The 14,726-nt window shown below is 51.4% G+C and overlaps 1 protein-coding gene and 1 non-coding gene across 2 annotated transcripts in view; both read right to left on the minus strand.

Annotated features, from left to right (window-relative positions):
- Window positions 1–14,726, minus strand: part of SBK1 (SH3 domain binding kinase 1) — a 50,607-nt gene that overhangs the window by 23,335 nt on the left and 12,546 nt on the right. The window lies entirely within an intron of this gene.
- LOC123825718 lies at window positions 11,878–11,979 on the minus strand. Its single transcript, XR_006786944.1, has one exon. It is a non-coding gene; the product is annotated as a U6 spliceosomal RNA (small nuclear RNA).

Below are 14,726 nucleotides of genomic sequence, written 5' to 3' on the forward strand. Positions count from 1 at the left end.
CCTAGGACATCTGCTTTCTCATACCTCTGTGCCTTATTTCCTTTGCTTCCTATCTAGAACATCTCTCCCCTCTTCTTTGTTCCTCAGACAAGCTATCCTCCAAGATACCTCCTCTCTATCTCCCTTTCCTCTCTCACCCCTCCCTAGCCCACCGAGGTTCCCAAGTTTCAGGTTTCACCCTGACTTTGTTCTAATCCTCTTCAGATAAGGCTCTGTTGCCCCAAACAAAGTAATGGAGCAGTGTGAGCTATTGGGCCAGCAATAGAGGGAGGCTAGGGAGAGAGGGAAGAGGGAAGAGAATTTTTTTTTTTTGTGCCTAACAACTGAATCCCAAAATATTAGAATTCAGAGAGCAATTTCCTCTTTTTATGGGAGGAAACTGAGGCCAAGGGAGGGGCAGAGGTAGAATCGGGCCTTGAAATGCTCCCAGCTGTGGTTCAAGGCCACCTTCTGTAGACATCTTCCCAGATTCCTCAACAGGGGATTTGATTACCACCAATGTGATCAGTAAAGGTTTGCCAAAATGCCTGTGGTAATCAAGACCCCCACCTCGAGCTCTGCAGGGTGGGAAGTCCTGGTACCCAAAGGGGACACACTCTTACCAGGGACACAGCAAGAGTCCCATTAAAATTTAAGCTAGGGCTCCTGCCAGGACACTCTGGACTCCGTGTGTTCTGGGATGAGCAGGCAAGCAAAGCAGCTCAGAGTCACTGTTCTGGCGGTAGTAATTGGTCCTCATTTGCTAGAAGTTAGTAGACCCGCAGTAAGTGACCCTAAGTTACTGAATTACTACAAATACCTTGATCAGTTACTAGAAGAAGGCATGGATGCTTTTACAAAGTGGGAGCAGGGAGGAATATTGGAATGTGGAGCCCAATGATCCACTGGTTATGATAACCAAGGGTTTATACCCCTCGGGACAGAAGGGTCGCACCACCAGGTGACCCACCAAGACCTGTCTAGGTGACAGTTGAGAGTGTGCATGATTAAGAATGGATAGGGGAAAGGGGAAAGGATGGCTACCAGTTATGGCCCCAAGGTCAAGTGCAACAAGAGGAGGGAGCTGTAGTTTGTACCATGAATCACCCTCTTGAAACTTTCCCTTAGAAAGAGAGGCTCACAGCATCCACGAAGAATCTGCGTGGCACAAGGGGTGGGATATAGAGGCCATGACAATGTGCCACCCTGATCTCTGACTGCAGAGGTGGTGATTCTGAGGGCGCTGGCGGCGGAGTCTCTCTAGGGTTCACGGAGGAGGCTCTGCTTTGCTTCCTTCTAGCCAATGCCAGCAACTGACAGCACAGCAGAGTCTCCCTGGAGACATAGGGCCCTCTCTGATGGGCAGCTTGGGATCAAGGACTCCCATTGGCTTCACTGAAACTTCCTTAACATTGCACTGCAGTCTAAGACGCCTCCTAGGCCCTGTCCCAAACATCAGGATTACTGAAGTCTGATCATTCTCCTAGCCTTCTCTGGCTCCTTTCCTGTTCCTGCCCACCCTCTCTGGACCAGCATTTTCCCTAATAAATTGCTGGTCTGTTTCTCTCCCCATCTTGGCCCACTTCTCAGAGGACTGAACCAACACAACATATCTGAAGAGAGGAACTAAAGCAGCTGTCTGTATGCTATAGTCTTTCCACTTAACCCCCAGGGATAATCCAGTCTTGCCAGCTCATAGTTTTGTATTCACAGCAGTGCTGCCTTTCCAGAGAGGGTCCTGACGATGATAACTTAGATAGCAGAACGCAGAGATAAAACTTGGCTATGACTGCCACAGTGACACAGAAGAAACATCAGAAAACAGTGATCCCCACTTCGATTCCCCCCGTCCTGAGCCCACACCCTCTCCGGTGCTCCTAGCAGTCAGCTGCAGCTCCCTGCGCAAGGAAGTGTATGAGACTGCAACCCAGGACTTCGGATTCTTAAGCACCTTCCCTTTGGCTGCATTTTATATTTACTGATGTGTCAGAGTTTCTGCTACTTGGGGAGGGGCATGGGGAAGGGGTGCAATAGAGTCCCTGTCCTCCAGAACCTGTGCACCATAACCTTTCACACTGTACGGGTCTGGGTAGCTCCATAGCTGTACTGAAAGCACTCTGCTAAGACCTCGTTGTGGCCCGATTGATAGTTTCCATGCGGGGGAAAATAATGCTGTCGGGGGGTTTCTCCAGTGTGCTCTGTGTCCTCTGATGACCCTTATTGCTCCTGTCCCAGTCACAATGGAGAGAAGGTGTTCCTCGCTTGTTGTATAGGAAGTACCCCTTCCCCTGATGGCCACTGTCATGCCCGGGACATTGCTGCTGGTAACTGGCGCATGCAGCATGATCAGGGACCCTGGTGACATTGGTGACTGAGAAGCTCAGAGAACTGATCAGGTTTAGGAAGCTGAAGATGATGACATTTTGGGCAAAGGTTATTGAAGGAGCTGCTAACAGCCAGGGGCAGGAGCTTCTGAGGCCACTGGGAGACACAGGTCAAGTCATTGCTGAGAATTCCTTCTCAGGAACCAAGAGTTCCACCAGAACCTGGGGAGGATCACAGAGAAGACAGTGGGCAGCCCAGGATGCACAGCAGTGGGAGGGGACAGGGCTTTGAACCTCTCAGTACTGTTTTGGAGAGTTTATTCTGAAGTGAGAAACATAGTGCTCCAGCAAGAGTTCAGACGAGCTCCCCACCTCTCATGTCAAAACACAAGTGTGGCCCCGGCCAGCAGGATGCCACTGATGACGGCAAGTGCAGTGTGGGGGCAGTGTGCAGAGGGAGGAACGTCCTTCTTTGTGATATTGCAGAGCTGCCGAGTTTACTTGGAGCCGCTTTGAAGGGAATCCTGTCCCCAGCGGCTGGGAGCCTGCCAACTGCTATGAGAAGAATATCGCCACGAGGACGGGAGTCATTGTCCTGGGAATGAAATCCAGGAAACGGGCCTCAAGCGGGGCGAATAATGGGGAGTCATCCTTATCTGTCATCTCATTTCTTTTCTTTTATTAAAAAGATCTGACACTAGTATGATAAATGTTAACATTGATTCTAGCTGCGGATCTGCGTAGGTTTTTGTTTTTCTGTATTTTCTTTCACGTTTATAAAACAGATTTTTAAAAATTTATTGATTTTAGAGAGAGAGAGAGAGAGGAAGGGAGGAAGGGGAGGAGAAAGAGAGAAAGAGAAAGAGAAGCACTGGTTTATTGTTTCACTGATTTATGCATTCATCGGTTGATCCCCTGACTGGCGATCGAACCCGCAACCTTGGTGTACTGGGGACAATGCTCCAGCACACTGAGCTACCTGACTGGGGCCTCTTTTACATTTTTTTCAAAATAAAGCCTATTCAGTGGAAGTGTTTTTACATGGGATTTTGAAAAAAATAAAAAGAGGAAAAAACAAATTCCAAATAACTTTTTCACTATGTGATTTTGTTTTCTAAAGCCAAGTCCAAGAACCACCTAAAATGACCTCAGTCTCACTCTGAGAAGTGTGGGAGCGGGAAGTCCCTGGGGCTGCCTGCTCCTTGCCATCCACACCCGTTGCTCACGGTGCCTCTGAATGCCGGTGCTGCTTAAGACTGGTTGTGGCTGTTTCTCTGGGAAGTTGTGGAGTGAGGGTAGGATAGGTCTCTACCCTCCCCTCTATGTTTATTTCTGGGGAGTGGGAATGTGTCCTGTGGGATCGTCAGAACAGAGGCAGGGCTACCCAGAGCAGGTGCAGTCTCAGCTCCTTCCCTGGGGAGGCGTCACCAAAGCTGCCTCCAGGACTACAGGTGTTTGGAAGGAAACAAGTGCTGTCTGGTACACACCCCTGGGGGGCTGGCTTTAGAGATGTCCTAGTTTGGGCTTCCCAGAAACAGACCCTGCACAAGCTGCTCTGAGAGCAAGTGGTTTATTTGGCAGGTGATCCCAGGTAGGGGAGAGGAGAAGAGAGATAGGCAACCAGGGGTGCGTTATCAAGCAAGTTACCACTGCAAGCAACTAGCGGTGAGCCCCACTGGGGAGCTCTCAGAGACAATGTAGAACACGCATTGACATGCACAGAACGTGTACTATAGCCCAGCTTCAGTCAGTCCGTGGTGGGAGCTGCTGGGGGAGGGCAGTGCTGTGGATGTGGGTGGAGCAGGCTGGAGCAGAGAAGGCCATGGGTGGGGGTGGGGAGGTGGGAGGATGAGGATGCTGCCAGATCGGAGTGGGGAGGGGTCCAGGGCGCTATGGGTGGGAAACAGAATCTGCCACAAATGACTAGCCCCAAAAGGAGGGCCCTGGGTCTGGCCTGATGCAGACCTATTCCAAGTAGAGTATAACTCTGCTATCCAGCATTACATTACTCCCATCTTTTAGCAACAGAACCCCACTTTTCCTTAGGGGACACACATTCCTTGACATATCCTTCCTTATTCACTAAGGGTTCTGATGGCAGGGGTTACCTATTTTGCCCCAAGGGTGGGCTTGTGACTCAGCCCCTACCAATCATCGAAGACCAGCCCCCTGGCCACGGCGATGGTTCCTGAGATGGGTCTGAACCCCAAGCCAAGCCAAGCCAAGCCAACCAGATATAACTCTCTTTCTGTTGCACTGACTAAGGGTGGCATGAAGCCTGGAGTTGCTACCACCAGGCAGAGCCTCCCGGAGGATGAAGCCAACACAGCAGCCCACAGAGCCAAGAGATGGAGGAAGTCCGAATCCTCATGCCGTCATCTGAGCCCCTGGAGCTAGCCTTGCCTGAAGACTCTGGGCTTTCCGGGTATGTAATGCAAGAGTCCATTTTGTGCTTATGTCAGTTGGACTTGGGTCCCTGTCAGTGATGACCCTACACACCTTTACACCAAGTACAAATATGGGTTTCTTAATGTGTTTGAAAATGCACGGGTAAATCAAAGATTCTTCCTCTCTGTCCCCCATAATCACTATTTCCTTGAATCCCAGTGTGTGCAAGGGGATTCTCTGAGGGAGCTCAGCCTGCCCAGGAGTTCTTGCATCCTTTGAGACCAGCGCTGCCCCCTACGGGTAGTTGTTCTTGGGGCCATCCAGGGGGCTGAGGAGCTCATAGCTGAGCGTAGAGCGTTGGTGCCTGGGCTGCTATATGGGGCCCCTTTGTCTCTAAGCTTCAGGAACCTCTGGATGCATGGAACCTTCAGGCCAATGCATGCATGCATGCATGCATTCATTCATTCATTCATGCATTCCACTTGTTAGTGGGCACCGACCGACTGTATGAGGACATCAGGACAAAAGGGTAGGCTAAGTGGACAAACCTTGCCTTCAGGAGCTTCCAATATCGTGGCGGGAGATGCTATGCTGATCATACCAATACATGTAAAATTCTGAGCTAAAGAGGAAAGGGTCCACCCCAGTGTTGGGGGCCACAGGTCTCCTCTTCCCACTCACATGCAGGTGCTGATGGGCTGCCTCGGCCCTGGAGCCTGCCCAGCAGCGCACACACACCGTTCCTCCTTCCAAACCTTGTCCTCAACTCCGCCTCCGGGAAGCCTTGCTTTGCGTGAGACCTGCATCCTGCCTGCTGCCCACACAGCCCACTTTCTTTGCTTTGGTCCCAGCGAGGTGAAGGGCAGCTAAGCATCTCCCTCCAAATGCTTTTCACATCCTCTCCTTTCTCAGGGACGAGTCTCTAGACATTAATTAGGCACCCAGGGAATGCCAGGTATTTCCACAAGGCTAGGCCTTCCCTCAGATGGAGAAACGGAGGCACAAAGCATAGAGGCCCTGAACGAACAAGACCAGTCTCCTCCACCCCCGGAGTGGAAATGGGACGCCCTGGGGTGGGCCCTCCTTGCTATTTACCCCTCTGCCCTCTGCCGGGCCAGGGGTCCCTCCCAGTCAGAGCCTCCAGTCAGTTCCTGGGCCTCGTCCTGGCACCCCAGAGCCTGCCTAGGGTCCCCTGACTCCTGGAACAGCACCCTCTGGGTTTCCCCTCCAGCCTCACACCCTCAGGGAGCCTCTGTTCATCCCCACCCACTTAGGTGACAAGCATAGACATGTGCCAGGCTGGGCTCTGAGCATTTTACACGTATCAACTCACTGAAACCTCACAGTGACACCGAGGTGTCGGTGTGATCATCATGTATCTGACACACACAGATGAGGACTTTGCTGCAGTCCACACATCATCTGGGATTCGAACCCAGATGCGCTCCGGAATCCAGGGCTCTAACCAGCCGCCCGATGCTCGGCTTGTCCATGCTAAGCCACCCCCACCTCCCCGGATTGCATTTTATGCACTTCCACTCCTCTCCCCACCCACCTCACTGTCCCAATTTACTCTCCCTCCTGCCTGTGGACCACCAGCAGGGTGTTGTCCTGGCGCCCTGGGCCTGGGGTGGGGGCGCATGCATGGAGGAGGGCTCACTCATTCCCGCCCGCCCGCTGGAGGCTCAGCCAAGCCGGGGGCCTGGAGGGAGGGGCAGGGGTAGGAGCAGAGGGGGCTGGGTGGAGCCGGGCCTGTAAGCCCTAATTAAATCAGTTAATTAGGTGGGGAGGAGAAGCCTGTGGGAGTTAATGAGCTTGGCTAATTAAGTGGATCCTGGAGAATGGCTGAAATTCTAGGCTGGGGAGAGATGGGGGCTTAGGCAGGATGGAGGGTGGGGACCAAGAGGCCTGGTGCCTCCAGGTGTCACCAGGGTCGCAGACACTGTTGGGTCGGAGGCTACTGAGGCCACTACCAAGACCTGCAGTGACCATCAGGGTCCGCAGCCACCCACAGGGTCTGGCCTGGTGCCACCAGCAGGGACTGAAGGCCTCATTAGGGCCACGAATGCCACTGATACCTGGGCCTGAAGTCACCGTGGAGGTCTGGTCTCCTGCCACCCATCCCTCAAGGCTGAAAGCTAGGCCCTCTTTGAACACTTTAGTGATCAGACTTTGAGCCCTGACCCGGGTTCCCTTCAGAGGAACCACGACCACCACCTACCCTTCTCCCCTCGATTCAGTCCACAAGTCACGTGCATGTCCACTGTCACTGCCGGACGGGAGGCCTGTGGGGCTCTGGCCCCAGCTCACAGAGGAGCCGACCGAGGCCAGGGTGGAAGGGGCTGGCGCTCAGCCTGGCCTGCAGCTCACATGCAGACCCTGGAAGCAGGAGCGGGCCATGGGATGGCGGGAATGTCTCTCCCCAGCCTGGGCCAGTTGCCGGTCAGGCCCTCTCCCACTTGGGCCCTGTTTCTGTCTACGTGCAGGGTCCTGAGTAACAGCAGTTCCCATGGAGGGAGCACTTAACATGTGTGAGGTGTGAGTAGTTGACATCAGGGTGGGGGCTCCTGTTCAGAAAGCAGAAAAAAACTTTTCCTTTCCACCCAGGTCCCTCTCTCAGCCTGCCGTGGTATTCTTATTTGCTTTTAATGTCCTGCTTCCTTGGGCCGCAGGGATAAATGTGGGGCCAATGCATACCCTCGCAGGTTCCCTGGGGCCACCCTCCTGCACACTTGGCACTGAACCGCCCCACACCCAGGCCCCTGCAGGGCGAAGGATGGCAGTGGTGGCTGGGAGGGGTGGGGAGCAGGCACCAGGAACCCACCCAGGGCACGGGGGATAGGATTGCTCCGGGTGCACGTTCTGTTGTCCCATCAGATGTCACTCACACATTTAAAGATGAAACAATAAGGAACTGCAAGGTGCCAACCACAGGGCACAGAAGGCCAAGTCCACAGCCCTGTGTGGCGGCTCCGGTCCCACCCTGGGTGGCTCCCACAATCTGACTCACAGGCACGTGAGGGCACTGCATCGCTGCATGCTTGGTGCTGTTATTGCCCTCCTTTTACATGTTTATTCATTCAGTTACCAAGGAGTTATCAGGTGTGCTAGGCACTGTTTGCAATGGACAAAACAGAAGAACCTCTGCCCTCATCCGTGCAGGTGAAGAGAGAAAACAAGCAGGGCATATATGTGAACCATTACGTTTCAAGGGATTTGTGTGAGGGAGAGAAATAGAACAAGGAGGGGACAAAGCACTCAGGGAAGCCCTCACAGAGAAGGTTACCTTTGAGTAGAAACTTGAAGGAGGTGAGAGTCATGCGGACGTAGGGTGGAGGGCTGGTATAGCAAACCAACCAGAGGCAACAGCCAGTGCAAAGGCCCTGAGGCTGGAGTGTGCTTGAGATGCTTAGGGACAATGAGAAGGCTGATGGAGCCTGGGAGGAGACTGCAGGTGATGGGGATAGTTTACTCAGGACCACCAGAAGTCTTTGGCTTTGACTGGGGTGGGAGTCACTGGAGGGTTTTGAGCAGAGGAAGAATGAAACATGTCTTATATTTTAATAGGCTTCCTCTGGCTGCTGTGGGGAAGAGAGACTGTGAAGGGCAAGGGTGGAAGTGAGGAGGCTCCTGCACCGAGCCAGGGGAGAGAAGATAGCAACCTGCAGCAGGAGTAGGGCAGATGAGAAGTGGCAGGATCTGCTGACAGAGTGGACAGTGGGGGTGGCGTGTGTGTGTGTGTGTGTGTAGGTTGCCTGGGGTACCTGGATCACAAAATTCTATGAATCACTGAGGACAACAAGCAGCTCTCTGATCCCCAGGATCCCTCGCCCCTGAGGGTCTGCTCTAGTTTCTGGGGTGCCCCCACCCCCATTTTTGCATTTCTGCCTGCCGTGGGCCAGCAGCTGCAATGTGGAGATGTTTCCATGAGGCCTCTCAGGCACAGGTCTTGCCGTTCTCCCTTCATAGGCTTGCAGACCGAGCTCCTCACAGGCGAGGGAAGGACTGTGTATAGGGGGCATGGCCTGGGCAGGGACCGTGGTGAATAGGAGAGCCCTGGCCATCTGAATGGGGACTTTCCCTCCCAGTGGCCCTCCCTGTTGTCATGCGGGAGTGTGGCCTCAGGTGCTCAGAGCTTCCAGTGTTTCAAGAGAAATTTGAAATCTGGATCTTAGGATGTAAGGTCCTGACTTTTTAAATACTGGCAAATCATTTTTTAAAAGTCAGAGCTGCCTATACCCTCTGTGAGATCAAGGATAGGGCAGAGGAGCTGCTCCTGGAGGCAGAGAACCGCCCCACACCCAGGCCCCTGCAGGCCAAACCTCGAGGGGAGTGGGGTGGTGGTGGTGGAGGCATCTGCAAACCTGGGAATGGAGACACCACTGGGTGTGGCCTGATAGGTCAGCAACTGATGCTCTGGCAGGAGGCAGGGCAGGGTGGGGCAGCAGGGGTGGGGCAGTCAGGAGAATGGCTGGGAAGAAGCACCCCTTCTGAGCCCCAGAGCCCCAGGCAGTGGCATTGCTCCACTGTTGCCAGGTGAGGGCAGCTGCTGGTCCCTTGGTCCCCTGCAAGAGGGAGAAGACCTGGAGCCAGGAGGGTGAGGCCACAGCCAGGTATGAGCCACAGGTGAGTTTTGCTACAAGGCAAGAGCGACAGCAAGACTGAACAGGAAGCCAGGCCTGGAGACCATCCCAGCCTTTGCTTTCCCCTAACCAAGAAAGTTGACTTCCATTTCTTACTTTGGATCTGCCTGGGCAGGGCTGGGCTGAGGGGCTGCGTGCGGGGGAAGCAGAGGGAGGTAGAGGCGGTGGCACAGTCTGCTCTACCGCCAGGGGCAGTACGCGGTCGCCCAGTGTGGCTCACAGGCTGTCCTCGGTTCATCCTCCCAAGCACCTCAGAAAGATGGGAGTTATCCCTGGGTCCATTTCACCGCGGATGAAACTGGGTCGCAGAGTGGTGGGGTAACCCGGCCAAGGTCACAGGATCTTGGAAATAGTGGGATCTGGAGTTAAACCGAGGGAATGTGGCTGCAAAATCTGAACTTGGAACACAAAAGCTGTCATAAAAAGTCTTGAGCCGCGCATCACGCACCCCTTGCTGGCGCCAGTCCCGCATCTGTGTGCGCAGCACTCCCTCTAGTGGACACTGCATCTCGGTGCAGGATGCACGATGGTCCCGCTCAGCGAAGGGGTCTGTCTTCTAAGTCTGGGTCTGTCTCTCTCTCTCTCACCCCGTTTACTCTCTAATGAACAGGGAAAGACCACAACATCCTCATTTGCTCACCTCCAACCCCGGACACACGGACTTGCAGCTCTTACCCAGCTGCTCCACTGAAGACCACGTCTTCTAGTCAGGTCCCACTGGCTATGCCACCTCCCAAGTAACTTCGTGTTGCTCCCCAGTTTGTCTCTCTCTGTTGGAGCCTGGTTCTCTGTCTCCAACCGTGGTTCTCAAACTCTGCTGCACATCACAATGTAGCTTAAAAATCCAGATGCCCAGGCCACACGCCTCTGGGGAGGGCAGAGTTGATCTCCGGGAGCCTGCCACAGGCCTCTCAGTTCCCTGACCTCTGCTCCCAGGCTTACGCCCAGGCGGCGTGACTACCTCACCCCTCACCCCTCCTAGAGCTGCACTTTGGTGGCCTCCTCAAAGGTCCCATTCTCTTCATCACTTGCACTGGTACCCACATGCTCAACAGCCCTTTGACTTCATAGGACCGACCCACAGACCTATCACTTTCTTTCTTAAAAAAGATTTTGTTTATTTATTTTCACAGAGAGGGGAAGGGAGGAAGAAAGAGAGGGGGAGAAACACCAATGTGGGAGAAAAACATCAATCATTTGGGGGACCGGGACTACAACCCAGGCATGTGCCCTGACTGGGAATTGAACCGGCAACCCTTTGCTTTGCGAGGCTGCACCCAACCAACCCAGCCATACCAGTCAGGACCACACCGCTTTCTTGCAGCTCTTCAGCCCCCTTCTGTCACTACCATCCACCTCAAGCCACCTGGGCTCTGCCCACCATCACCAGAGCCACTCCCTGGAAAACCCCTCTCAAGGCTGCCTAGAAGTGCCTGCCTGGCAAGCTGCCAGCCGCTGCCTGCTCGCTGCTCACACTGAGTGGGCCAACACTGCTGGGAGTGTCCCACACCAGGCTTGCAGCCTCCCCTCTGATGCACGGTCTCCACGGGGCACTCGCTGCTGCCTTGAAACCCCACTATGCCTGCCTGCTTGTTGCTTTCCCCATTCTCTTTGAGCAGTGCTTGTCACACTGTAATTTGCCCGCGAACCTCCCAGGGATACTGGGGAGGCCCGAGATTCTAAACATCTAACCACCCCCGGGGGGCCTATGCTGCTGGCCGTCCCTGCACCCAGCTCTGCATGGCAAGGTGTCCGATCACCTTTTCCCACCTTCTCCTCTCTCCCCAAACTGCGGCTCACCCCTAACAGAGAAAGCACGGATCAGCTGCAGTCCCGTCACCTCCCACCAGTAAAGCACAGACCCACCTCAATCCTCACTCACTTAATCCACTGTTTGGTGCCTTCTCTTGAGGCAAGCTCCTCCCCTGCATCTGAAAGGACCTTGTTTCTTCAAGACTCCCTTGCCTCCCTACTGTGCCACCCTCGTTCATTTTCCTGCCAGCTCTCAGGCTCTGGCATCTCATCTGTTTCTTAGATGTCCGCACATCAAAGCCTCCTGATGGAGGAGAGTTGCCCTCTGTCTCTGCTCTGCCACCTCCCATCTCTCTTTTGTTCTTATTGTTACCTCACTTTCTTTTTGTAAATGATGTTTTAATATTTACTCAAGTTAATCATGCCCATAGCTTAAAATCAAGAAACAGGGGTTTCCCACTTCCTTTTATTATTTTCCCCCATGATCCTCTCCCCTCATCTGACTACTGTCAGTTTGTTCTTTATTTCAATGTCTCTGGTTCTATTTTGCTTGCTTGTTTGTTTCATTGATTAGGTTCCACTTAAAGGTGACATCATATGGTATTTGTCTTTCACTGCCTGACTTATTTTGCTTAGCATAATGCTCTCCAGTTCCATCCACGCTGTTGAAAAGGGTAGGAGCTCCTTCTTTCTTTCTGCTGTGTAGTATTCCATTGTGTAAATGCACCACAGTTTATTGATCCACTCATTTACTGATGGGCACTTAGGTTGCTTCCAGCACTACTGTAAATAAAAATATGGAAGCTCCACGAATTTGCGTGTCATCCTTGTGCACGGCCATGCTAATCTTCTCTGGATTGTTCCAATGTTCGTGCTTCCTTAGCAAGCACAGATTTCCCACTTCTTAAAGACAATCATCTTAACTCTTGGGATAATTTTTACCTCCGTGTTTCTTACATGGCATATTTACACTGATTCTTTCCAGTTTTAGGCTTTGCCTATCAACATCCTACTTTGGAAGGTGACGGTTAACTGCCTTACACTGCGCCCCCCATTTCCCACCCACCCAACGCAGTTGCAGCACAATACTGGTGATAGTGGTAGTGCTTACACCTTCCAGAAACATTATTTACAGCTTCACGTGAAATATTATGATATCTTTCCTTTTTTTCCCCTTTTCTATAATAGACTTTCTTTTCTAGAGCATGTTTAGGTTTACAGAACAATTGAGCAGAGAGTGCATATACAGCCCCACCCCCAGTGCCCTTATGATTAACATCTTGCCTTAGTGTAGAGCACTTGTTACAATTGATAAATCAATACTGATGCACTATGATTAACTACAGTCTGTAGTTTATATGAGGGCTCACTCTGTGTGTGTATTTTATGGGTTTTGACAGGTGTGTCATGGACCTGCCATTACAGTATCGTGCAGAATAGTTTCCTAGCTACAAAAATCCCCCGTGCTCCCTTATTCACCCCTGCCTCCCTCACTTCTTCCCTCCCACAAGCCCTTGGCCACCGCTGATCTTTTTACTTCTCTATAGTTTTTACTTTTCAGAATGTTACGTAGTTGGAATCACACAGCCCGTTCAGGCTAGCTTCTTTCATTCGGAAACATGCATGTAAGGTTCTGCCATGTCTTTCCGTGGCTTGATAGCTCATTTCTTTTTATTAATATTTCTTTTTATTAATATTATATGGATGTACCACAATTTGTTTATCCATTTACTTGTTGAAGGATGTATTGGTTGCCTCCAAGTTTTAGGCATTTATGAATAAAAATGCTATAAATACTCATGTGCAGGTTTTCAACTCATTTGGGTAAATACCAAGAAATGTTATTTCTGGCCCTGGCTGGTGTAGCTTAGTGGATTGAGCGCGGGTGGCCAACCAAAGCATCGCAGGTTCGATTCCCAGTCAGGGCACATGCCTGGGTTGCAGGCCACAGCCCCCAGCAACCGCACATTGATGTTTCTTTCTCTCTCTCTTTCTCTCTCCCTTCCCTCTCTAAAAATAAATAAATAAAATCTTTAAAAAATCTTTTTTTAAAAGAAAGAACTGTTTAAAAAAAAAAGAAATGTTATTTCTGCATCATATGGTAAGTCTTGCGTTTGGCTCTATTTAGAATATGTCTTCCAAAGCTGGCTGTGCCGTGCGACGCCCCACTGGCATTTGAGCAATGACTGGAAGTTCCTGTTGCTTCACGTCCTCATCAGCACTTACTGTTGTCACTGTTTGGGGTTTTAGCCATTCTAATAGGTGTGTAGTAGTATTGTAATGGGGAACAAAAACTTCATACTGCTCTGACACAACACAAAATAGAATGAGAATGAGATGTACTAAGAAACCAGAGGAAGAGCTCACACACTGACAGTTTCTTTGTGAGCACATTGCAGGTGCCAGCAGTTCCAGTTCCTGCTTGTACGAGAAACGGCCAGGACCACGACTGTGGGTGATGCAGATCGCCCACCTGCAGGGATTTGGCTGCACTGACCAGCTCCAGGACGCTGACATTAAAGATCCGTGTTGGGACCAGCAGGGACACTGCCTGCACATCCAACCTCTCCCCCGATCTCTTCGTTCTCCTCATCCTTCTCCCTCCTTACACAAACCCCTGCCTGCACTGAGATGGGAAGACGGGCTTTGAGACGAGAGTCCTCATCTTCCAGGTTGCTGGCACCTGATAAAAACCAGTTTCCTTACATCAGCACCTCTCGAGTATTGACTGGCTTTCAAAGCAGCGGGCAGCCAGGCCCGCATTCGGTTACAGTATCTCGTTGTTTTAATTTGCGATTCTCTAATGACACGTGATGCTGAGCATTTTTAATGTGTATTTGACATTTGTATATAATCTTAGCTGGGGTGTCCAGATCTTTTGCTCATTTTAAAAAAGATTTTATTTATTTATTTTTAGAGAAGAGAAGGAGAGGGAGAGAAACATTGATGGTGTGAGAGATACAGCAGTCAGTTGCCTCTCGCACCCCCCGCACGGGGCATCAGGCCCACACCCAGGCATGCACCCCAACTGGGAATCAAACCAGTGATCTGTCCATTTACAGGCCGGCACTCAATCCACTGAGCCACACTAGCCAGGGCCTCATTTTTTAATTAGGTTGTTCCTTTGATTATTGTTGAGTTTTAAGGATTTTCTGGCATACTTCAGATAATAGTCCTTTACCAGATAATCAATTCTTCATCAGTTTGGATGTCTTTTGTAAACGTTTCTCGCCCACTCAATGGCTTGTCCCTCTCAGTCTCTCAAACATATCTTTTGTAGAGCAGAAGTTTGAAATTTTAAATTTCTCTCCCTTTTCTGAACAAAAGATTTGTTTTCTTGGGTTAATAAATGTTTTTAAGGGGAGGGCTTGTTTTTCTATGTGTTTATATGACTAATTCAACCCACAGTTCTCTCCAAGTTGTATAAATAAGTATTCTATCAATTTCATCTCCTTGAAGAAATCTTTCTAGAACCTTCTGACTTATTCCAATGTGAACTGCCTGCCCTCCATGTACATTGTCCAGAGCTTCTACCCTGGGGCCCCCAGCCCTTCACCATCATCATCATCTGGGGGATGCCCTTCACTTTCCTCTTGTGTTGGCTGCTGCTGTTTTCCAGGTTCCAGGTGTTACATTTTCT

Source organism: Phyllostomus hastatus, unplaced genomic scaffold, assembly GCF_019186645.2.
Source record: "Phyllostomus hastatus isolate PE091 unplaced genomic scaffold, TTU_PhHast_1.1 phas_contig_64, whole genome shotgun sequence".
Classification (NCBI taxonomy): Eukaryota; Metazoa; Chordata; class Mammalia; order Chiroptera; family Phyllostomidae; genus Phyllostomus; species Phyllostomus hastatus.